Consider the following 25216-nt stretch of genomic DNA (forward strand, 5'->3'; position numbering starts at 1 on the left):
ACTTTACCATAGCACAAGCATGCGATTGGGCCGTCTTCTAGGGTCTTGCCTGAGCAATTAGGTACCAAAACATTTCAGAACACGTCTTATCACCCACAACCCTACCATTCTACTAATCTGTCAGGTAACCCCAACAAATATTCATCAAGTCCGATCCATTAAAATGAACATATATGGTCCAAGTAGATTATAAACTGATATGGACATGGATAATGTGAAAATTTTGTGACGCGAATATAGATCCATGGATATATCAATTTATCACTTCAAATAACATATATACATATAAATATATCAACAATAACAACAAAACCCAATACCACATGAGTGGTATATGTGGAGGTGAAATGTAGACAATCATTCCCTTATCCGATAAATAAAGACAAGTAATTTTTCCAGTCAGAGTAAAGACACTCTCAAAAGTAGAGAAAGTCGTCCCTCTCTCTATTCGACGGATAGAGAGATTGCTTCCGAATGAACCTCCGGCCAATAAGTACGAAATTTTTTTAAAATAAATAAAATAAATAAAATAAAATTGAGACGCCATGAAAATGGTAAAATCAAATTTCCATGGGTTTTAAATCCTGCCTGAAATTTAATTTAGGCTCTAAGAGTCAGTAAGTCGCCAATAAATCGATGCTTGTTGTCGAGTCAATAACTAGAGCCGTATATACATATAAATATATGTTCCATACATATTTACTTAAATATATATGCATATATAATACTACGTATAATGTTATGTGAGTTTTTGTTTCTTTCTATTATAGATTTCTATCAAATCAAAATGCATACATCAATCTTAATCAACTTTAATAACAACTAAAAGTAGCTCAAATCATTTTCGATTGCGGACCATCCCGTTTACGGACATCAAACAGAGATGATGTCCGAGGCTTTCAACGATATTGGAGTTTTCGGGGCTCAAAGGGTTAATGTGAATAGCGACCGACACGAGAATGTGATTGATGATTTGGACTAATCCGAGATGCCGTTGTGTGCGTTGATGATCTTCAATTCGGTACTTTAGGTACAGTGGACGCTATGGTTTTAGAAAATATTTTGGGCTCAATTGGGGTTGAAGGCAGGGCGGATCTACTATAGCCCAGTGGTTGCACGGGATACCACTAAAATACGCGATGTAGTAGATTTTTTTTTGAGTTTTTAATTGGTGACACCACTCGATATTGTATATTTTTTTTATTGACACCATTGAAATAAGACATCTAGTAGAATTTTTTTTGAAGTTTTAACTGGTGACACTAGTGACTAGACTACCAGTCATAGATTCGCCACCGGTTGAAGGTGCGAATATATTTAATTTGAATTCGGAACCAGTTTTGATGAAGCTCCTGTTTTGTTATTGTTAGATCTTTAATTGATGATGTTCATGTTCATGGTATTCCACCTCATGTTGTCGAGGTAGATGTATGAAATGTTGTCAATGTTTCTTCGTGTATAAGAAATAAAAAGGGCAAGTCTAAAGTTCTCCACGGCTTTGGAACAGAGAATCTCCACTTTTTCAAACAGCAAGATTTAATCAAATCAAATCAAATCAAATCAAATCAACTTTTGTAACATAGTGTTGTAATTTTACTAAGCAAAAGAATTTAGAGCATATCCAAATCTGTACAGACTACAGAGTATAACGCAAAAAATCTTCTAAGATATTCACACACACACAAAAAAAAAAAAAAAAAAAAAAAAAAAAAATCTATCAAATTTAAAACACTATTTATATTTATAAATTACTGTATAAATTTGAGCTTTTTTATTTATTTTTATTTAAAAAGCAAAAACAAGTCGAGCATGTTTCACCATTGAAAAACTTAATTTTCAAGCTAATGCAAGTACATTCGCATAAGAATATAAATTAGTACTATCTTTCAGAAAACAAAATAATGTCAAAAAAATACCATAATAAATTTTGGATGATAATTTCTTTAAACAAAAGAAGTGACCATTACAGAATTCATTGCCATAAAGTTCACTAATGAAGAAATCACGGTTTGAACAAAATTAAAACACAGCTTTCTCTAAGTCCAAAACCAAATAAAGATCAACTATAAAGGTTTGTTTACATTACTGCAAATTGCAGTTGGTTACGATTACTAAGATCAACAACTAAAAATAGAGCATATAGAGAAAAAAAAATGGTTCATCTGTGCAACAAGGGTTAGAGCTCATGTTCATTACATACAGCAATCTTATACCTTCTACTTTAGTTTCTTTCGTAACGCTATACAACCCTTCATGTTTTTGAATCCACTCCGAGTTCGTCGAGTCACAATGGGTTCTATTGAATGAATCTGTCATGTCAAGGTCCCATTCCGAAAATAAGAAAAATACAACGTAAAATCAGATACTTACAAAAAAAAACTCTGTAAAAGAAGACGAAACGTGCTTTAAGTTAAAATTGAATTTCCAGATTCCTGCACATGTATTGAAAGGCTGTTTAAAACATAAGCAGGGTGGCGGAGTAACTGGCATGCCAGTTTTCATATAGGGCTGATACATAAAACTGCCACTGTGAAACTAAAATTAAACAATTTCAACAGCAGTATTGAAATGCTAAAAATGTGTATCATATGATTGCCAAATCCCATTGACTCAGCAAATTCTCTTGAATGAATAGTCTGTTTTACTTTTGCAAATTTCAAAAAAAAAAAAACATGTCATTCAATAATAAAGACTAAATGCAATACTGGCTGTATTTTAGCTTTTTAGTTTCAAGATCTTTTTTCTATTGTAACACGCTGTTACCATTTATTGCAATGGTTAACCATCACAAAATGACCCAAGTGATTGACGTCCTAATACAATCACCAGATGTCTTAGATTCAACACTTACTATGTGTGGCCAGAGAAAGAGAAAGGGTCGAAAACGTTCACGAAATACCCTACTAGGCAGCACATCAGACTAAAAGAATACTCGACCTCCCTGGGTAACCCGAACAGGGAAAACCTCATCTCTTTACCTGTTTAATGTAATGGTTATTTTCTACTTTCTAGAAGTAACAGATAAATAAATATAGCTAAAGCAAAAACAGGTCAAAATGCGCCCAGGTGTTTATCTAAAACAATATATTATCAGTTATATAAAAATCACATTTGAAAGGCTAATTTTAGAAAAAAAAATTTGGAAATTGTGAACAAAGAGTGTTCAGGGTCATTATAATCATTAGGCCACATCATCATTGTTGTCAACAAAATGTGTTGAGAGTCATCATTGGACCTCACTTAATTCGGCAGGTTGAAATTGAACAAGATATCTTAGTTTAAAAAAGAGGTTCCCGTCTTGTCAACGTTAAACACAAAATTTTATAATGGTTCCTGTCTTTTTTGTCAACATTAAACACAAAATTGTGGTTTAAGTTTTTCCCCTCCCTTTTGGTCACAAGTAAGAATTTCGATCTGAATTTAAGGTTTAACCCACTTTCTTCAATCAATTCTTGAGATATGCAATTAGGGTTTACCCCTACATCAAATCAATATTTGAGAAAAGGTATAATTGTCTAATCCATTTTATTTGGCTGGCCGAAAGCGATTAGTGCTTTTCGTTTTTACTTAGGTCAATTGTTACGATTCAGCGTTAATAAAAAGGGTTCGGGATAATTTCCTCACACATTCTTGAATGTCTTCTCATAAACTCTTGAATTTTATCTCAAAAACACTAAAATGTTATTTCCCTTTGTGCAGCATCCGATCACAACCACTTTAATTTTTCTGTTTCTACACTTTCATTAGTAGCTATTTTGAACTAGTCCGACTTGGCCAATTTATTTGATCAAAGTTGTCAAAACTTCATTTTAATCAGGAAAATCGAATTTATTAGCTCAAAATCGCTGAAAGTCACCTAACAGTCAAACCCAAGGTTCGTCAACGCCCAATAAGTCTCCAACTTGGCCGGTCTAGAGGGAAACAAAAAGACTTTTTTCTTTGAGGGATTGTACATATTCTACTTGGAATTGTTGGACAATAATCGAGAGGAAAGCAAAAAAAACCCTTTTTTCTTTGATGTGGGAACAAAACTTATCAAGTAAAAAAAATGAAGCACAAATACTACTCCTTACTACTTTAAGCAAAACCCTGACATTCGTTTCCTTCTCTTCCACGGCTCACCCCATTAACGGCAGTCACCTCGGTCTGCACCGCTACTAACCCGAACTCCACCACTAACCTCATCACCTTGGAAGATGTGAGGGTGGTGATGAGTGAGCAATTGAGTCATGGAAGAGAAAAAGAATGTTGGGGTTTTTGCTTAAAGTAGTATAATTTGTACTGCAATTTCTTTCATATGTTAATTTTTATCTCCCGCTCAAAGAGAGAGGGTCTTTCTGTTTCCTTCTCGAATATTGTCCAAAAATTCTAAAAAAGAAGTAAATATGTAAACAATCAAAAAGACACTTTGTTTCCTTATAAGCCAGTCTAAGTAGAGACAAGTCGAACATTGACCAACTTTGAATTTAATTGTCTGACAACTTCCACCGGTTTTGAACTAATAAATCCGACTTTAATTGATTAAAATGGACTTTTGATAACTTGGACCAAATAAATCGGCAAAGTCGAAAATAGTCGGGCTAGTACAAAATCTTTACTACTCGGGAGACTTACAGCCATGAGCTTGTCCCAATGATCATGGCTATACCATAAAATATTGCAATTTGCAATTCTCATTACTTCACGAGAAAAATAACTTGGTTGTAGCAAAAAATGTTGATGGTGTCCAAATGGCCCAATCAGTATAAAACTAATAGCATATAACTAATAACATTATCAATTAGCATTTATCAATACCCAAAATATACATCATTTTTCATTTATACTAGATTAAAGCAACGAATACTATATGTATACATGTTGATGACGTCATCAACGATGATTATTTAATTGAAGTTGGCGTCAGTCAAGAGATGAATTATCTCCATGGCATATTTGCCTAGTACCTTCCAGCTGAATGAGACATGAACTTCGCGTGCTTTGAAGAAGTAGAAGTAGAGTGATGTAATCCTTAGCAGATAAATACTTTCAATACACTTAGACAATCATTTTCAATTAAACTTAATTATTGCTTAGCGAACATCAATGTTAAAATAGAAAATTACAAATTATGTAATTTGGCTAATGTTAATTCCACATCACATGTTTGTTAGTTATAAAAAATTCAAGCAATCCACATTTATTGAAATTAAAATAACAGCGCATCAAGCAGTAAGACACAAACACAACTTTGAATCAGTACATAAAGACATATTTACAATTCAAATGAAAGAATCCGACCATTTAAAATAAAAAATTTATTCAATACTATATGCTATATACTACTCCGTATATACTATAACAATATACTACATACTACTAAACCACTCATAATGAACTACAGCCCAATTGCAATTTATTTACACATACAAACATCTAACGGTAAATTCAATCTATAACTCTATAAGCAATAACACATAACTGTATTTGTATACTGTATTGTATATTTATACATATTAGGCTTTAAAAAAAATTAATAATGTCAAATAAACTAACATAACAGGTGAAACACTAAAGGCATAAAACTTGTAATTATCAAATAGCTTAGTACATATGGTAACAAAAAAAAAAAAAAAGAATTAAAAAGAAAAGGAAAAATTAACCTGAACGTCATCGTAGCTCCATCGGTTGTATCAGAGCGAGATTTACCGTCATCAACATTAGGTGCGACCTCCATTTCTTACACTTCTAAATCAGACTGTAAACCAAATCATAACGTAACGTCTTAATCATCACGAAGATTAAAAAAAATGCTATAGGAAATTGAATCATAAATTAATCGATTAAACATATAAACATTAAACCTTGAATCCGGTTGTTGGCGGCTGCTGATTCTAGCGTAGCTCCGCTTGAGAAGGAGAGATAAAACCCTAGATGTTAGTAGATTACAAGGGCTTGGGTGTATAATTGGGCTTGTCCCTCGTACTGGGTTTCTACTTTCTACCGTAGGCCCAAGTTATAATAATATAATATAATATATTAAGCTATCTAACAAAGTGGTATTTATTTATTTTCAAAATTCGAAGAAACGTTATAACATTAAAACGAAATGGAAGGTTAAAAAGTACAACCGATAAAAAAAATTAAAAATAAATTATACCTAGCCAAACAAACTTCAAAACTACACACTCAAAATGATCCCACAAACCGAGTGAAAGACGATTTAAACTAGAAAAGTAAAAAGAAATTCTACCTTTTTTTTTTCTTTTCCCTTATTTAAAATCTCATTTTTCCTTATAGAATACATTGGAATCAGGACTCGAAAGTACTCATATATAGTTTTTCTTGTTCAGATTGTGTATAGTATAAACAAAGAATAAAATGCTTTATTCCATCACTTTCGCTAGAAATATAAGTGATATAATATGTGAGCAAACTGCTACGCGATCAATAAACATTTGTACTCAACAGTTTGTACAAATTGTCACACATTGAGAAAATAGATTATTTATTCGGAATAAGGAACCTTTCGTAAGAATACTTGGGAATATATTACTCTATTCTATAACGCGCAAGACATCAAAGAGAAACTTCTAATCTCTAGTCTTATTTTCTAGTGAACTTGTTATACTTTGAATTAAGACTGAGCTTTTTTATCCTTGATTCAACAACGTGATAATGGACATGAAGACTTAAACAACCCTAAACGCCAAACTCTATGTTCGAACCGAACTCCAACTTTACGATTGTGGGGCCCCAACAACGGTGAGCCACACCAATAAGTGCAATCAAGTACACATATTGAGACTAGGAAACCTAATTTGATCTCACTATTTGATATGTAGCCTTCCTTCTTTTAGGTGTAATTATCTAATCAATATATATAGTTTCTATATTTAGAGATTAGTAGTAGTGACCAATTACAACAAAGTAAAGTGCAGCATTAGAAACCAAATTACACAACTCGTAAACAATGCCAATTCCAAGATTATAACTCGGTCCTGAAATTTTTTTCAGTACCAATTATATTTGAATGATATTTTGGTGGTAGTTTACCTTTAAATAACTACAAATCTGAAAAAATATACGTGGTCCGAGTAGCTAAATTTGGTAGTGTTATATACAATTTAAAAGAAAAAACTGTAAATTTTAAAAATATATGGGGTCGTGCAGTTAAATTTATTGATGTCCTATATAATTTAAAAAGTACTACATAAAATTTTCAAACTAGTGGTGTCTGGTGACTCCACAGGTCAATATATAGATTCGCCCATGCTCGTAAAGCAATCAAACCCAAACAGTTAAAAAGAATACACATTTTGTGTTTTCTATTAAAATGCACAGCTCTAGCAATGAAATGGTAAATTACCTCACGTTTTGATGGAGTCAACCAGCTTTAAAGATAGTTCATAACAGTCTTATTTCCTGACAATATCAAGCAAGCAAAATAAAACAAAAACTTAAGGTGTCATTTGGTTCGAGAATTTGAAATCCTATCATGCATTTGGTTCGGGATTTTGAAATCCCAAGATTTGTAAAACGTAAACTTAAAACGTAACTTGTAAAAAATAAAATGTAAACCGCAAACGTAAAACTTAAAACACAAATGTAAAACGTAAAAATGTAAACATAAACGTAAAGGTAAAACTTAAACGTAAAACTTAAAACGTAAATCACATGTTCATGGGATTTTAAATCCCTCACTTATATTAAGGAATTTGAAATCTCGTGTTCATGGGATTTTAAAATCCATACTCAATTGAAATACTTGAACCAAATATAGGATTTTATGGTATTTGAAATGCAAATCCAACGAAATGTTTCGAAATCTCACAAACCTAACGCACGCACCCATGGGATTTCAAATCTCATAGGTTCGTGGATTTGAAGGTGGCATTTGGTTCATGGATTGAAATCTCGGGATTTCAAACGTAAAAATTAAATCATATAAAATCCCTAAAAGAATCACATTATTTTACCTCTTTATCAAGAAAGCGAAACAAAAACACTAAAAAATCAAAAACCCTAAAAAAACAAGCAAACAAGAAAAACCCTAAAAATAAAATAAAACCGGTGACCAAACAAAACCAACAAACGAAACCGACACATAAAGAATAGAAACTTAACAATTTCAAATCATATAAAATCAAATCCAAACATAAACACGTGCTGAAGGCCTGAAGCTGGGTAGAAATCATATAAGCAAAAAATAGTTGCAATAAAATGATGAAGAAACTGAAAGAAAAACCTTACGTACATATAAATTTGAATTGTTGAAGATATCAATGAAAAAGCACCTGCAAACTTTCTTACTTTACCAAATCATTTTCCAATGATAGGAGCAATAATAAATACCAAAGAGTAATAGATAGACTTGGTAAAATAAATTAACATTACAATAGCGTATTTTTTAAATTAAGATTTATGAGATCATTAAACAATCTGGAATTGCACCACATAGCCACTACACCTTCGAGACACTCTTAAATTGTGACACATCATAAAAGTGACATCATACAGTGACTCTTTTGATGAAATGCACAAAGGGCTGAACCAGCAACTTTCCATGCAAACCCACATCTTCCAATATCTTTTCGACTCTTCGCATAGTCATAAGTCACATGGTAGATGGCCAGAGCTTCATCAAACACATGATCAATGTTTCTTGTGCTATCTTTAAAATCAGGTGCACCATATAGCATCTGAATCATAATTTGTTATTAAATAAGTTAGGCATTTTTTACAGATTATATTCTAAACAGTTTATTTGTGATGTTTACGTATTCATATTCAATCTATACATACCTGCTTATACTTTTGAATCACACTGTTTGCAGCATCAATTTTCGATAGATCATTGTATTTCAAGGCGTTTGACATATCATGTCTATATTCATCGTATCTTTTGGCCCACAGATTCAAACAGGAATCAGGTACGCTGACGTCGAAAGAAGGTAACTTCCAGATCTCTGAATTATGAGAATGGATAACTGTATAAGGACTCATTACCTAAACTTATGGTATCGATGTTTCAAAATTATATGTTTGAACAGAATGTTTAGAAATGTAAACATAATTGACTGAGTTTTCACATATTGCAAACGTAATTATTAGATTGTTGATAGAAATTTAACTAGACAAAAAAAAAAAAAAAAAAAAAACTCATTTTCAATTATAGTAAAATGTTGATTTTCACATTGACCAAGTTTAACCGGTTGACCGAAGTTGACCATTTTTTCAGGCCGAGTCAGACTGAATCTAAAACACTATTAAAAATGATAAAAGATGCAATGATAAAGCAGGCTCACCTTGTACCGGTAAGTTGTCATTTTTACAACTTTGAAATGCATCATAAATTCGTCCGAGTATTGAAGTGGAATGATATTCTGGTTTTCGACCCATATGATGAGGATAACATGTTGCCTTCAAGTCGTTAGGAATAGCAACCTGTTTCAGCAACCAGATTGTTAAAAAGAAATAAGTGACATATGACAATAGTGGAGGATACGACACGGGGATTAGAAAAGACAATGAGATACTATTACACATCCTCTTAGATAAAAAGCAAAATAAAATAAAAATGAACAGAAATGAAATATGTGTTCTGTAACCTTTCAATAAAGATTTGATAAAATATAATGATTTAAAACAAAATAGAGATTGTTCTATAGCACACCAATAATTTCATCAAAGGTACAATCTTTAACTTGTAACATGATATATGAAAAACAGAAAAAGGTAACATTTTCTCCAAATTAAGTGAATTCACATCAATATCGTTTGTTTTTTATAACAGCAATTTTCAGAAAGTCTGGTAGTTATTGATAACCAGACCCGCCCACAAACACACACAGACAGGGATATATGAAAAGATAAAACTAACCTTTTTGCCAGTTTTACGCGCATCCAAAGCGTCATAGTACAAGTCAATCAACTTCAACATCTTGTTTTTGATAGCATACTTTTCATGAGTGTCATTATTGTCTTGCAATATCAGATACCGATCCACAAACGCCAACCAATTATCAGCTGTGATCCCAGCTGCAATACTGCCATTGGTAAAGAGTGTTATAACAAAACTAATATGGGCCCCACAGAATATACAGTGATGCAATATTTGAGGATTAAGGTAACTATTTGGTACTTTCCAGAAATTAAAACGGAGTATCTAATACGATTCTAAAAAAAAGTCTTGAACTTGTTGTCAGATAAGGAACAAAATACTACTTTATATAACAGGAATCAATTGCACCTGTGCGTTTTTGCAGAAAATAGTTGTCTAAACAACTCTTTCTCCAACTCTTCAGAGGATAAATCACTCGGTTTCTTACTAGGTGCGTTTGGTGTTGAGTAACTACGTGTCCATGGCTCGCATGGTTTGAAGTGTTGTAACAACTGACAATAATAACTTTCATTTAGAACTAAGTACCTCAATAATAATCTTTTATCATCAAACATTTGCTACAAGTATTAAACCAATTACATAAAAAAACTGAATGTTAACCTGATGGTTCTTGGAGACCCAATAAACATCCCCATCGAAATCACCATTTGCAATTTCACTTGCAACTGATCTTTTGCCTTTTGTGGAAAAGAATATAGCAAATTTACTGTTTCCAACATAATCTTCTAATTCCCTCACATAACGGGCATTTAAAACATGTATATCTCCAAAATGAAGGCCCGGATTCTTGTACACGAGTACCTTCCCAGATATTTGACCATTCTCACTGCACATTCAAGTACAAATGAACTTTAATAAGTCATATTTTATTTAACACAAGTACAAGTATATGCATAATAATGTCAAAATTTAATGTAGTGTGTTGAAATTGGATTGGATTAAATATTAAAAGAAATAATGAGTTGATGCATACAGAATAACGCAAACTTCATCCATGTTCAAGATTCCTGTAGGATCAGTTGTTCCAATCAGATAGAAGCTGTCACTAATTGGGAGTTTTCCGTCACCAAGTCCCTTTTTCTCTTCTTTGGCCATCTGAGATAAACGCTGTTGTAAGTATGGTTCTTTAAGAGGTATACGGGCCCCACACATCTCTAAACATATTCCACAATCATCTATATGTTGATACATGTTGGCGACTGAAAAAGGAAGCACAGTAATTATTAGTATTAATAAGTGTAACAATAAAAATTAGCTGTTTTGATTAATAAAATACCTCTAAATGCTGCACGTTGATCAACACATACTCTTTGAGTATCTTTTAATTTTCTATCTAGTAATTCCAAAAAGAATTCTTTGGGTACACCTCCGATGCTTAAAAGTGCGATTAAATGCTTGGATAATTTAGCCGCCTCCGGTTTTTGACTGCAAATAGAATGAAGAGCATATGCATTGTCACCTTAAAACGCACCCGCTTTTGATATTTCTTAATATGGAACCAGTGAATGGTAGGTGAATGAGTTTATAATTATAAAGTAGTATAAAGTATAAACCATTATCTGCAAATAAAAACCCACATGGAACGTACCTTACAGAAACTACTTCCAGAGAATTAAATGATTTTACATCATACAATCTTGGATCTTTCCTAACCTTGATCATTGACTTTCTGACCTGAATTGTTCTTGGTTTAAGCTGATAGATTATTTTGACAAAACATGTTAGTGCCTGATCATTAATTTAATTTAAATTGTTATTGTTATTACTTCAGTAAACAAGATCAAAAAGCTATACCTTCCTATTGACAAGAAGAGTTCCTTTTACAGCAGAACCATCATGATACAAACGACACTGGATCAGCAAAGGCTGGAATAATTATAAATCAAATCTCATTATAACTTATCGAGTCCCACAACAGAATAACATAGATTATAAAGCAATAATACTAGTTACCGGATCTTTAATAGACACCTCATTTCCTCTAAGAGTTGTTGACCCAGTTTCAGATTGAACTTGGTCAAACTTCTGTCAGTTTGCAGAACAATAACAAAGTTAAAAAGACACATAACTACTTTATGTACAACTATTTCCAAGCAAATGACACTGAATTCTGAAAAGTCAAAGTTAACCTCGTAATTTTTATCTTTCATGTACTTGGCATTATGAAAATCTTTTGGGACTAAGACAGCTAGATCTTCAGATATGAATCCAGTTCCGTGTGTTTGTATCAGTGGTTCACCATCTTCATCGCGCACAATGCACCCATTTTCATCCTGCAATTATCATAAAGTTTGACTTTTAAAGGAACCAAACTATACAAGTCAAAATGAAAATAGTTGAATAGTAGCACGAAAAGTCAGGAAGTAATACAATGCAAGGAACATCATCAATTTCTTCTACTGATACTGAAGATAAATCAACTTGGAGCTTTATCGTTGTCGATAGGATAAGGGAAAACCTACAAGACACGTGAAAACAATGAGTGTAATACTTATGCATTTACTTGCACGATGACTGGACCTGTGGATAAGGCAATGTATGTTAATCAAAAAGGTTGAAACATTAAAATATAAAAAATAATCCTAACCTAGCAATGTATTTGGCCATGCTAGAAACCGTATGCACATGCATGAAGAGACACCGAACATCATGGATCGTTTCGTAGTTCATTAGTAAAGAGTGTGTAGTATCCCAAGGTGCAATAGATTCTCTTCTAATAAAATAGCATTTTACGGATCCCTCTCTTCCTTTCTTATGCCTTTCTTCGCCTCCATCTTTGAAGACTAAGATAACATATATTGGAAACATTAAACATAAACATAAACATAAACATAAACATAATACTATATAAATAGCACATTTTGAATAGTTAAAGATGCATGTAAAACTTACCAAAAAGCCGATAACAACTCAGCCCAACAAGGATCCCTGACTCTGCAATATTTTCATAGTGTCTTCTAGTCACCATGTTATACGGGTCAGCACCTTTAGCAAACTTAACAATCAATACATTTTCGTCTCCAATTGCCCTTTGTAGGTGAGTTCTTTTTGTATCAAGATATGGACCCTAATAATAAGATATTACAACAAAAATATTGAACAAACAAAGAAGTTTTCACCGATCTGTTCAACAAGTCATGGCTATTATTAGTCATAGAGGAGGAGAAAAAACAAACCTTAAACTGGCGACCTCCATCAGAAGACACATGACAAGTATATAGGTGCGTCTTCCCGCAATCCCAATCAAGATACTGCAAATAAATAATAATTAAATAAGAAAATTATTATTAAAGGTCACCTCATCCAATAAGTTCACAGCAAAAAGTTACAAACGGCTACTGTCTCTGTCTAAACATAGGGCCCCAACCGAATGGGCTATCGTGGGATGGTTAATTGGCCACAATGCCTAATATATCTACACTTAAATTGATGATTTGATAAATTGATGAATACTTTTGAAAGGAACATCAACAGTAATCTAGACTGAACTTCTTATTACAAGTTTATGTCATTAAAACATAGTTGTAATAACAAAAACTAGAAGGTATCGTGTACCATTGCTCTATCACACGGTTGGCAGTAACTTCTCCCAAAATTGCTCCACATCCATTCCTAAAAATCAAACATTGGCTTACTTTTCATGGAATTTATTCTGACTGCATCTTCAACAGAGATAGCATCCTCCAGCTTATTGCTTTATATGCAAACACTCCTCAACTTATTATTAAGAACATATATATAATATGATACAGTAATAAAATGGATCCAGCAGTAGCAAAATGAAACATAACTAACCATCCAATGTAACTATGAACCATGAATAACTTCCGGAAATCCAACTGAGATAGAATCAGTAACTGCTGGCTTACTTTATAGCTCCCCGTACCGCTTAAGTTGTTCGGAGTAAGAGGAATAACTGGTGTCAAAAGTTCATTTTGGACAGGAAAACTAGGTGAGGTAATATTTAGCTTTACGTACGGTGAGACATTGTAGCTGGCACTTGGCTCGTAACTAGAAATTGAATCTTTCAAACTAGAACAAGATAAGCCTGAACCTTGTTGTTGAACTGGAGTATCATTACAATAGGTAGGTGACTCTAAAAACTGCTTGGAAATCGGAGAATCATTGAATTCGCTTACTGCATCAAAAAGGAAAATAAAAATATGTGACTTCTGTATCTTACGTAAATTAAGACATTACAGCTCAATTTAGGTAAACGATCATCAAATGATACATTTTTCCTCCCGGGCAGCGATGGGGGCGGGGTTATTATCGCTGCATCGGCATAGTCTAAACGGGAGATGATCGCAACGGGTGGTTTAGTCCCCCTCGGGTGATCCCAATCGCTGTTCAAAAAAAAAAAAAAATGATACATTTTTCCTTTTCTATCTCTTTCATAAACCATCCAAATATAGCCTAGTGAGTAGTGATCACAACAAGTCTTAGGTTCAAACCTCACTAGATGCATAGCTTAGGCCGCATACATCTGAGTAAAAATACTCCCCTCCCAGCCTAAACAGGTAAGAACTTATCCATTTACCCGTTTTTCTCTTTAAGAAAACATACTTTTGTCACCGGAGATGCATTTATCATCTAAAAAAGCTTATGATAGCATCTTAGTATGAATTTCTTCCTTTTTAACATAAAATTATTGTAACTGTAAGTCTTATATAGTTTAATTAATTTCTTTCATCATTTGTTAATATAAACAATCAATAATATAAAATTATATAACATGCACATGATATGATAAGTAAGCCTAGTCAAAATTGGTAAGAGAACAGTAATACATATCCAGGTATCACTAACATTAACAATTTATATATTAATTAATTAATTAATTAATGTATAACCTAATAAGGCAATTACAATAATAACTCAATAAAAAGTCACTAAATATTAGAGAGAAAATTTTACTGTGAGAAGTAGAAGAAGTGCAAGAAGAAGAAGGTGAAGACAGATACTGTGACGATGAACAACGAATGCTTTCTTCATCATCAACAGCTATTGATCCGTGATATTTGACCATATATATAATGTAACCGTTTAAATCATTAATCGTCTTTGAAGTCGAGCTAATTTCTTTTAATACATCGATTGCAGACTTTTCATCGATTTCTGAAAGTGATCTCCTAGCGGAAGCGTCCGGTAACGGAAGAAACTTCTGGACGCATATTTCTTCGATCAAACGCTCGATCGCAAACGGAAGCTGTACTTCTGTCATTATTGTAAGTTTAATTATACTATTAGTAAGATTCCGGTGGCCGGAGAATTAAAAGTTGCCGGAAAGTATGGTGCAGAAGTGTGTGTTTGTGTGGAAGTTGCCACTGTGAAGTTGCAGAATCGGAAATGTTTTAAACTTGAAAAAATTAAACTAAGACCATCCGTGAGAGGGTGACGTGTAGGTGTAATTTTTTGTTTATTTTTTGAAAGTTTAAAGTGAGTTATTGTGTTTTAGAAACCGAATAATGTTAACTTTTACGTAGAGTTATTAAAAAGTACGGAGTATAAGTTTTTTTTTTAATACTTTGACAACCATAAGAGCGTGATAGTTAAACAAATCTTTATCTTTTATGAGTTTTTCTAATCATAGCTTTTAAGACTATGCTTAAGAAAATTATTTATGCTTGATTAGTTGTAAAAAAGGCAAGAAGTTAATAGGGTAGTTTTTAGCAACTTACAAATCATGTAAGCATGTCTTAATATCTTAAAGATAGTCCTTAAAGCACTCGGTATCCATCATTCAATTTCACCGTCCCCTAAAATCGACGCCGGGATCGACGGTCAGTCGACACCGGCACGATGTCGGTCTCGCCGTCGATTTCCAGCATCCCAAATTCGACGGTGGCTTATCTGACTGTTTGAAGGTGGGAAATTTAAAAATGGACCGTTAACAGCTTTTTCCCTTTTTTTTTTCTTTTTTTTCTTTTTTCATAAAGTGTCTGAAGATTTTTTTTTTTTTTTTTTTTTTTTGTGGTTTTGTTTGCAGCTATTATTATTATTATTATTATTATTATTATTATTATTATTATTATTATTATTATTATTATTATAATTATAAATCTTATTATTATTATTAGTAGTGTTAGTATTATTATTAGTATTATTATATTATTATACATAAAATACTACGACGAAGTCATGAGCAAGTTATTTTCAAAACAAGCTTTTCGAGCGGGATAGAGCTAAGAAAATTATGGGTTATAGCTATGGAGGTTATGGGTATTACTTGGGGGTTATGATCATGAGTCAAAGGTCAACCTAGCATTTATCATTTCCGTCGCGTCTACGTACTTTCCTACAATATTGAATCACAATATTGATACGTAAGCATTTATATCTTATCTATTATATATTAATAGTGTATCCCTGACTAGTGCTCGAGTATATAGGATTATGCATGCTAGTACGATTAATTTTGTCGTTAAATAGTTTATGATAGATCACGAATTTAATACATATATTACTGATATAAGGTATATGATATGCATGTTTTTGGAAAGCTGGCGAAAAATCAATAACTTTTCATTTAGAGATCGCGTAATTTCGATGAACGAATTAAAAGATATGGACAACTGAATTATGATTAACATTAATTGAAATTGCTTTTGAATCTGCAATTGATATTTAAACAACTTGTTTATAAGATTGATAATTTGAATTTTCAAATATTACTAATCTAGTAAATGAATTTCTATATAAGGCACGTCTCGATTTGTTAAACAATTGTCAAAATTGACTGTTTTATCATATTTTAAAGCTTTATAAAACTATAGTCTAACATGTGAAATGTTAAACTATTTTCGATTACCATGATCATTCAAACTATAGTATATATTTTAAAAGATCATATTGGGTCAGGTTGACTTTTTGAAATGACTTTTGATAACTTTTGTATGTCAATCTCGAGCATTAGGATTGTGATACACTATGACTCAACCTAGCTTATTAGACATGTATTGACCAACATATGTTCTATAGGTTGAGATCTACGGTTAATTTTGCATTCTGAGTTTCGATCACTTTTTGGTGAATGACCTTATGTGCTGCTAAGGTGAGTTTATAGATCCCTTTTTAAATGCTTTAAATATTTTGGGCTGAGAATACATGCAATTTATTTTAAACGCAATGGATACAAGTACATACTTAATTCTACACTGAGTTTGAACCGAAAATCCCTTAGCTTTGGTAACTAGTAACTGCCAGTTATAAGAACTGGTGGGCCTGAGTAGTAGTATATGGATCCATAGGGCTTGATATCCCCGTCCGAGCTAGAGCACTAGCCTTTTAACGGACGTATGCTATTTGAGAAGCGTACACGTTGGTTTGCGTGTATTATTAAGATGATTATACAAAGGGTATAAATTATATATACGTTAAGTTTAGTTACCAGGGTGCTCAATTTCGTAGAATATTTTGATAAAAGTTTCTGGATGAAACAACTGAAATCTTGTGATCCACCTTTATGTACAGATTATGCAAAACATTAAAACTATGAACTCACCAACCTTTGTGTTGACACTTGTTAGCATGTTTATTCTCAGGTTCCCTAGAAGTCTTCCGCTGTTTGCTTATATGTTAGACAAGCTATGTGCATGGAGTCTTACATGGCATATTTTTCAAGGAAACGTTGCATTCACCAAATCATCACCATGTATCTTATTTTGACTGCATTGTCAACGGAAGTACTATTGTAAACTATTATATTACGGTGATTGTCTATATGTAGAAATCATCAGATGTCGAAAACCTTTGATTTAAATATTCATTTATGGTGTGCCTTTTCAAAAAAATGCAATATTTACAAAACGTATCATATAGAGGTCAAATACCTCGTAATGAAATCGATGAATGACGTCGTCCATATGAATTTGGAGCGATCTTCACAGTTGGTATCAGAGCTTGAGGTCATAGGGAACCAGAATTTGTATTAGTGTGTTTAACTGGTAATTGTTAGGATGCATTAGTGAGTCTGGACTATGACCGTATCGGTTTTTACCGAGTTTTGCTTATCATTTCCTGTCAAAAATTACATGCTTATCATTTTTAAGTCTAGACACATTTACCTGCAATTATTGCATGAATAGTGTATAGACAAAATTCATATCTTAGCGTATCTGCTAATTCATATCTTAGCGTATCGGTTACTGTAAACTTTTCGAGACATCTTTCGAAAATTTCTCCGTAATTTACGGAATTTTGGTATTATATATACATATGTAAATTATGTATTGAAGAGTACCAATCTAAATTCTATAATCTATCTTATATCAAAAATCAATTCCCTGATTATACAAGATGGATCACGTATCTAGTTCAAATTCCTTAAACTCCGACAGCTATTCCGATATGGATATTCACCTGAACTCTGAAGACAGTGTAACCGGAATGGATCAACCAATTAGCCATCATCTATTCTGGATGAATTGGGGATGGGTTCGTAGCTTACTTATTCATTGGAGACAAGAAGAAGGCGATCCCTTCCATCCACCACATTGCCCTCTTGGCGAAGAACCTGAAGCACTTACCGGCGAACCTGTTCGTAATACCATTTTTTCTCTCATTTCCAGAGTATCTAGTCATGATTATATACTATCTCACATTCTAAATCTTATTCGTCCGCTCGTCTGAACCGACAATCATCCCGGTGTAATAGAAGAAGTCAACGAGCTTCGCGCTCGGGTAGTGACTTTAGAGAATATGGTGCAAGGGTTACAAGCACCAGCAGCATCACCGGCATCAACAGTACCACCATCATCAACACCAACAGTATCATTACCACTACCAACAACAACATCCACATCCACATCCCACACCTCAACATCACAATCTGTACCTCAAACATCAACGTCATACGCACCATAGATACCAAGGAATAACAACAACAACAACAAACAATGAAGTATTGATTCATAACTTCATCAAAGAAATATTCTGCAGAGAATATGTAGTTTCTAAAAGTTTTAGAGATTATATATTCTAGTCTTAGTCGAAAACCAGATGAGATTAATATTATGTTAACTCATTAAATCCATGATTACATCTAAGGAAACTATATATATATATATATAGGTATATTTTCATAAAGATTGTAATTAAGAAAATTATTTTGTACAAACTGTTAATGGTGAGAATATTTTAACGGGTAGGTAATACCCGAAGGATATATATATTCACAATTAATATGTTACATTCTTCGATTCTGATTCAACAAATCATCAACTATACTCACTACTTTTACAACAATAGATATTCTTTTATAAAAATAAAAACAACCATCCTCATCCAAATTGATTACATATTTTGATTTTGACAAATCAAAATCCAAGTCAAGATTTAACAAAAGACATCATTCTTAGATTCCTACATCTTTCAAAGTTACACTTTGACTTCAAAACTGTGCTAGAACATCATTTCTATTCATAGAACCCAGAAAAGTATTTGTATCATTCAAAATCCTAGAACATCATATGAATATTAACGATTACGATCGGTGTTCAAACCCTTCGAAATTCCTGAAGACACTTCAAATAATGAACAATTGAGATGATGATCCAACCACATGTTACCCACGGTCATGCACCTGAAAAACCCTCGAAACCAAAGTCATAGTTTAAAACGTATCCGTGTCAGACCCTTTGGCATTTATTAGCAAAAATAACTTTTCAATCCCTTTTCAAAGTAGACAGTTTTGTCACAGCTCCAGCAAATCAACTTCAATTGTTCATTCTAATAAGCCTTATTATAACGATTACCCCTTCATCATTGTTACTGGAGAACCTTTCATATTCCACCACATTAGCAGTAAACTTATCAGCAACCATAATGATCTAGGATTTTCTGAATAATTGTTATATTTATCAGAACCCTATCATTTACTCATCCGCATCTTGTAACGAGAATTGCCATACGACTCATCGGGAAATAGCAATCAGTATTTTGAATCTCGTAGCAATTTTATGCCAACAGTTATATATATATATATATATATATATATATATATATATATATATATATATATATATATATATATATATATATATATATATATATATATATATATATATATATATATATATATGTATATATATATATAAAGTCTACCTCCAAGACTTACAGACTTTGAATGCGAAGTTTCTGAAAAACACCTTAAACCGCGAACTAGTTCTCGAAATCTTGAAAAAATGCTGATGAAGCAGCAAAAACTGTAAACAACCTTAACAGTAAAAAGTTTGATGATAAAGGATAGTGTGCTGGCAAAGCTCAGAAAAAGAGAAAGTTTGGAACTGGAAAACGGATTGAGCAAAGTATGAAGGAGGCTGTGGATAAATCACAAGGACGAAACCTGCCTTTAAAGAATCCAAATGATTCAGTATCTGCTGAAGCCATTAACGAATACCTTGCTTCCGAATCTAAACCCTTGCGGACAATATTCTTCATCATCCTCTGATATTAGAAATTCTAAGATATCATCGTATCTTTCATTATAAATATCCTCCATATTTCTGGAGATAATTCCATAATCATTCTTATCGGAAATCAATTTTCTCCTTATGATATCTGTGTTACATCATAAAAGAAACTATTTTAGTTTCTAAATTCTGAAACCTTCGAGTTTAAAATATGAATATTTTTGAAGTGGTGTTGGGAGCTGAAGCATGAGTTAGTATAATATAATGACACTTGATCAACGTGATTATATTACAGTAAGTCATGATGAGTTTCTAAATGGAACGTGATGATTCACAGATCATAACGTCATCACGTGCTATGTCATACGACTCTTGTATTCTAGTTAATCTCTAAAATATCAAGAAAATATTTCTTGATGATTCTGTCTTTTCCAGGGTATTCTGGTAATTTAACAAATCAAGATCGTGCCATTACCATTTTCTTCTTAGAACATTAACAATGTTCATTCCGAAATTCATATCTGCGAATTCTGGACCATTACAAGCAATGCTTAGTCACAAGAAGAAGAAACGAAGGGACAAAACTCCGAAATAGAAATTGGGGTATAAATCGCAGTAAATAAAAGAAAGCATTAACTGGGGATGACAATAATTATAGAAGACAGAAGCAGGAACTTTGAAATATAAGGGAGAATATAAAGCCCGATAACAACACATAAATTACAAACTGTGTATATCAATGTTTATCGCAACATAAAGACACGGGAGAATTAAAAGCACTATAACCCCAAGGGCAAAGTAGAAGTAAGCAGATTCCTCCGGTGGTAGATGAAAAAGAAGAATGACACATATGATAGTTAGGAGTATATCAAGAATCAGAACTGGGTGAAGCATTTTTCACAATCTTTTGAAAATAGGAAATGAGGAAGAAGATGTAAGAGTGATAAAAATAATGAAACGAAAGAGGTCAATTTATAGCGAAATATCAAACATAGCAATCGAGGCAAATTACGCATTTAATCAAAAGAAATCTTAATTTTCTTAAATTCCGAAGAATCAAATCTTATTTAGATTATGAAGATTTTCTATTCCTTAAATTACGGAAATCAATCATTAATACGTCAAGAGTTAAGACGAATCTCTATTCTTCATTCCACTCTTTTATGATAACTTCTCTCATACGCTTCGAATAATCGGATTGTTTTATCCAACTTATTCAACGGTGATAAAACTCTATTTATCAACACATATACGTCATGAAAACATTTTTATTGTTAGTCATGATAACCTCACTCAAATTTCAGGACGAAATTTCTTTAACGGGTAGGTACTGTGATGACCCAGAAATTTCTGACCAAATTTAAACTTAATCTTTGTATGATTAACATTTCCGACACGATAAGCAAAGTTTGTAAAACTGAATCTCAAAATTTTTGAACTACTTTCATATATTCAAACCAGGGCCATCCCGTTAATTTTATGGGCCCTGTTCGAAAAATAAAAGTGGGCCTTTTGTATACAAATTTTTTTCTTATATAACATAATACTAAGCTTTGACATCTAAGTATTAGAGCATGAAGGTTGAGTATTGGAGCATAATATTGGATTACGGAGTATTCGACATTGATTATATATCTTACTTTTCGAATTTTCTATTTTTTAATTAATAAATGGACCAAAATATGTAAAAATGAGCCTATATATGTAATGTTAGGATATTTTTTAGGGACCCTTATAGATGTTGGGCCCTGTGCGGCCGCACGGCTTGCACGCCTCAATATTCGGCCCTGATTCAAATACCTTTCGGTTGTTCTTGACGATTCGCGAACAATTATATGTATATAGATACATACATACATATATATATATATATATATATATATATATATATATATATATATATATATATATATATACTATAACTTGAAAACGTAACAATGTATTAATTGTTTGATACCGTACATTAAACTTATTAGTTTAAATATTTATTTGAATATATATGATAAGTTGGAATATTAATTGTATGAATAACTTGCGACGTATATTTAAAACGTGTTTATGAATGTTGAAAATATATATTAACTTGGTCATAAAATGATTTATTATTATATATATATTAACAAATAGCGAGACAATGATTTATAGAAGTAAATGATCAAACACTCGAAAGTTTAAGATACAATTTGAATGATATAGTTTATTGATAATTTAAGATTATATTTTGACAAAGGTACGAGTCACAAAACGTAAATTGCGAGTTTTCTAAGCGTACGAAAATGCGTTTGAGAAACCGGAACCGGGACATAAGTCGAGTGACAACGTACGAGTCATCGGAACGAAAATTACAAGTCAACTATGCACATGAATTTAATATAATATATAATTAATTATTTAAATTATATATATTATATTTAAATATGTCGACAAACAAAACAACAAATGATTGTGAGCTGGATCAGAGGGCCATGCGATCGCATGAAAAATAGGCATAAAACCCATGCGATCGCATGGGGGTCAGAAATCAGAATTCTTCTATAAATTGGACAGTTTGTCGACACACACACATATATATCTCTCTGTGACGATCGGTCCAAATCCATATGGACGAACACGTCATTCATTGATTTCATTGCGAGGTATTTGACCTCTATGATACGTTTTGTAAACATTGCATTCTTTTGAAAAGGCACACCATAAATGAATATTTAAATCAAAGGTTTTCGACATCTAATGATTTCTACATATAGACAATCACCATAAATAATAGTTTACAACAGTACTTCCATTGACCATGCAGTCAAAATAAGATACATGGTGATGATTTGGTGAATGCAACGTTTCCTTGAAAAATATGTCATGCAAGACTCCATGCACATAGCTTGTCTAACATCTAAGCAAACAGCGGAAGACTTCTAGGAAACCTGAGAATAAACATGCTAACAAGTGTCAACACAAAGGTTGGTGAGTTCATAGTTTTAGTGTTTCGTATAATCTGTATATAAAAGTGGATCACAAGATTTTAGTTGTTTCATCCAGAAATGTTTATCAATAGATTATATAAAAGTGGATCACAAGATTTCAGTTGTTTCATCCAGAAACGTTTATCAAAATATTCTACGAAATTGAGCACCCTGGTAACTAAACTTTAACGTATATATAATTTGTACCCTTTGTATAATCATCTTAATAATACACGCAAACCAACGTGTACGCTTCTCAAATAGCATACGTCCGTTAAAAGGCTAGTGCTCTAGCTCGGACGGGGATATCAAGCCCTATGGATCCATATACTACTACTCGCGCCCACCAGTTCTTATAACTGGCAGTTAACAGTTACCAAAGCTAAGGGATTTTCGGTTCAAACTCAGTGAAGAATTTAGTATGTACTTGTATCCATTGTGTTTTAAATAAAGTGCATGTATTCTCAGTCCAAAAATATATATTGCAAAAGCAATTAAAAAGGAATCAATGAAACTCACGCATATAGATATTGTAAAACAGTTATTAAATCATTTGCATGTATTCTCAGCCCAAAAACATAAAGAGTAAAAGGGATCTTATGAAACTCACACATATAAATATTGTATATCGGTTAATAAAGCATTTGCATGTATTCTCAGCCCAAAAATGTAGAGAGTAAAAGGGATCTTATGAAACTCACAGTTTAATATTGATATACAATATTGCAGGAAAGCACGTAGACGCATCGGAGATGATAAACACGAGGTTTGATTCACAAAAATACCCCCGAACATTACCCATAATTTCCTTGGCAATAACCCATATTTTCCTTAGCTCTAGCTCGCTCGGAAACTCGTTTTGAAAATTACTTGGACATCACTCCGTCGTAATATTTTTTTGTACATTATTATTTTTGTATCGCAAAAATAATAACACTAATAATAAAAAAAATAAAAAAATAATAAGATTAATAATAATCTTATTAATAATAATAATAATAATAATAATAATAATAATAATAAATAATAAATAATATTACGGAGTATATATATATTTGTGTATGTGTGTGATTTAAATCGAGCGAAAACACTGAAATTTATAGATGTGGCCTGAAATCTGGAGTCATGCGACTCGCATGGAAATGGCCTTCTGGCCATGCGACTCGCATGAGGACCAGGGACAGCTCACATTGTTTTGGCTCCTAGCTTGTCGACATAATATAAAATAAATATAAATATAATATATATAATTTAAATTAATTAATTATATATTATATTAAATTCACGTGCATAGTTGACTTGTAATTTTTGTTCCGATAAGTCGTACGTTGTCACTCGACTTATGTCCCGGTTCCGGTTTTTCGAACGCCCTTTCGTACGCTGAGAAAACTTGTACTTTACGTTTCGTGTATCGTACCTTTGTCAAAATATAGTCTTAAATCATCCATAAAATATACCACTGTAGCAAAGTTACCTGTAGCAAAGTTAATTTCACTGTAGCAAATAACTGTAGCAAAGTCAATTTCACTGTAGCAAATAGTGATTTTCAAAAACACTGTAGCATTTTGGGTACTGTAGCAATTTGAAATGTTACTATCGTTTACTAAATAACTTGAAATTATATATATGTATATATCTTTTTAATATATATAAATCAGTTTTTTAAATACACATTGGAAGTTATTTATAAATAAATTTTAATAATAAATATTTCAACTTATCATATATATTCAAATAGATATTTAAACCAATAAGTTTAATGTACGGTATCAAATAATTAATACATTGTTACCTTTTCAAGTTATAGTATATATATGTATCTATTTACATATAATTGTTCGCGAATCGTCGAAAACAACCGAAAGGTATTTAAATATGTAAAAGTAGTTCAAAAATTTTGAGATTCAGTTTTACAGACTTTGCTTATCGTGTCGAAAATGTTAATCATACAAAGATTAAGT

At 32.3% G+C, this 25216-nt stretch overlaps 1 pseudogene; it reads right to left on the minus strand.

Annotated features, from left to right (window-relative positions):
• Positions 1–8438: 8438 nt before the first annotated feature.
• Positions 8439–16839, minus strand: LOC139846611 (probable RNA-dependent RNA polymerase 5; annotated as a pseudogene).
• Between the last annotated feature and the right edge of the window lie 8377 nt (positions 16840–25216).

Source organism: Rutidosis leptorrhynchoides, chromosome 1 (assembly GCF_046630445.1).
Source record: "Rutidosis leptorrhynchoides isolate AG116_Rl617_1_P2 chromosome 1, CSIRO_AGI_Rlap_v1, whole genome shotgun sequence".
NCBI lineage: Eukaryota > Viridiplantae > Streptophyta > Magnoliopsida > Asterales > Asteraceae > Rutidosis > Rutidosis leptorrhynchoides.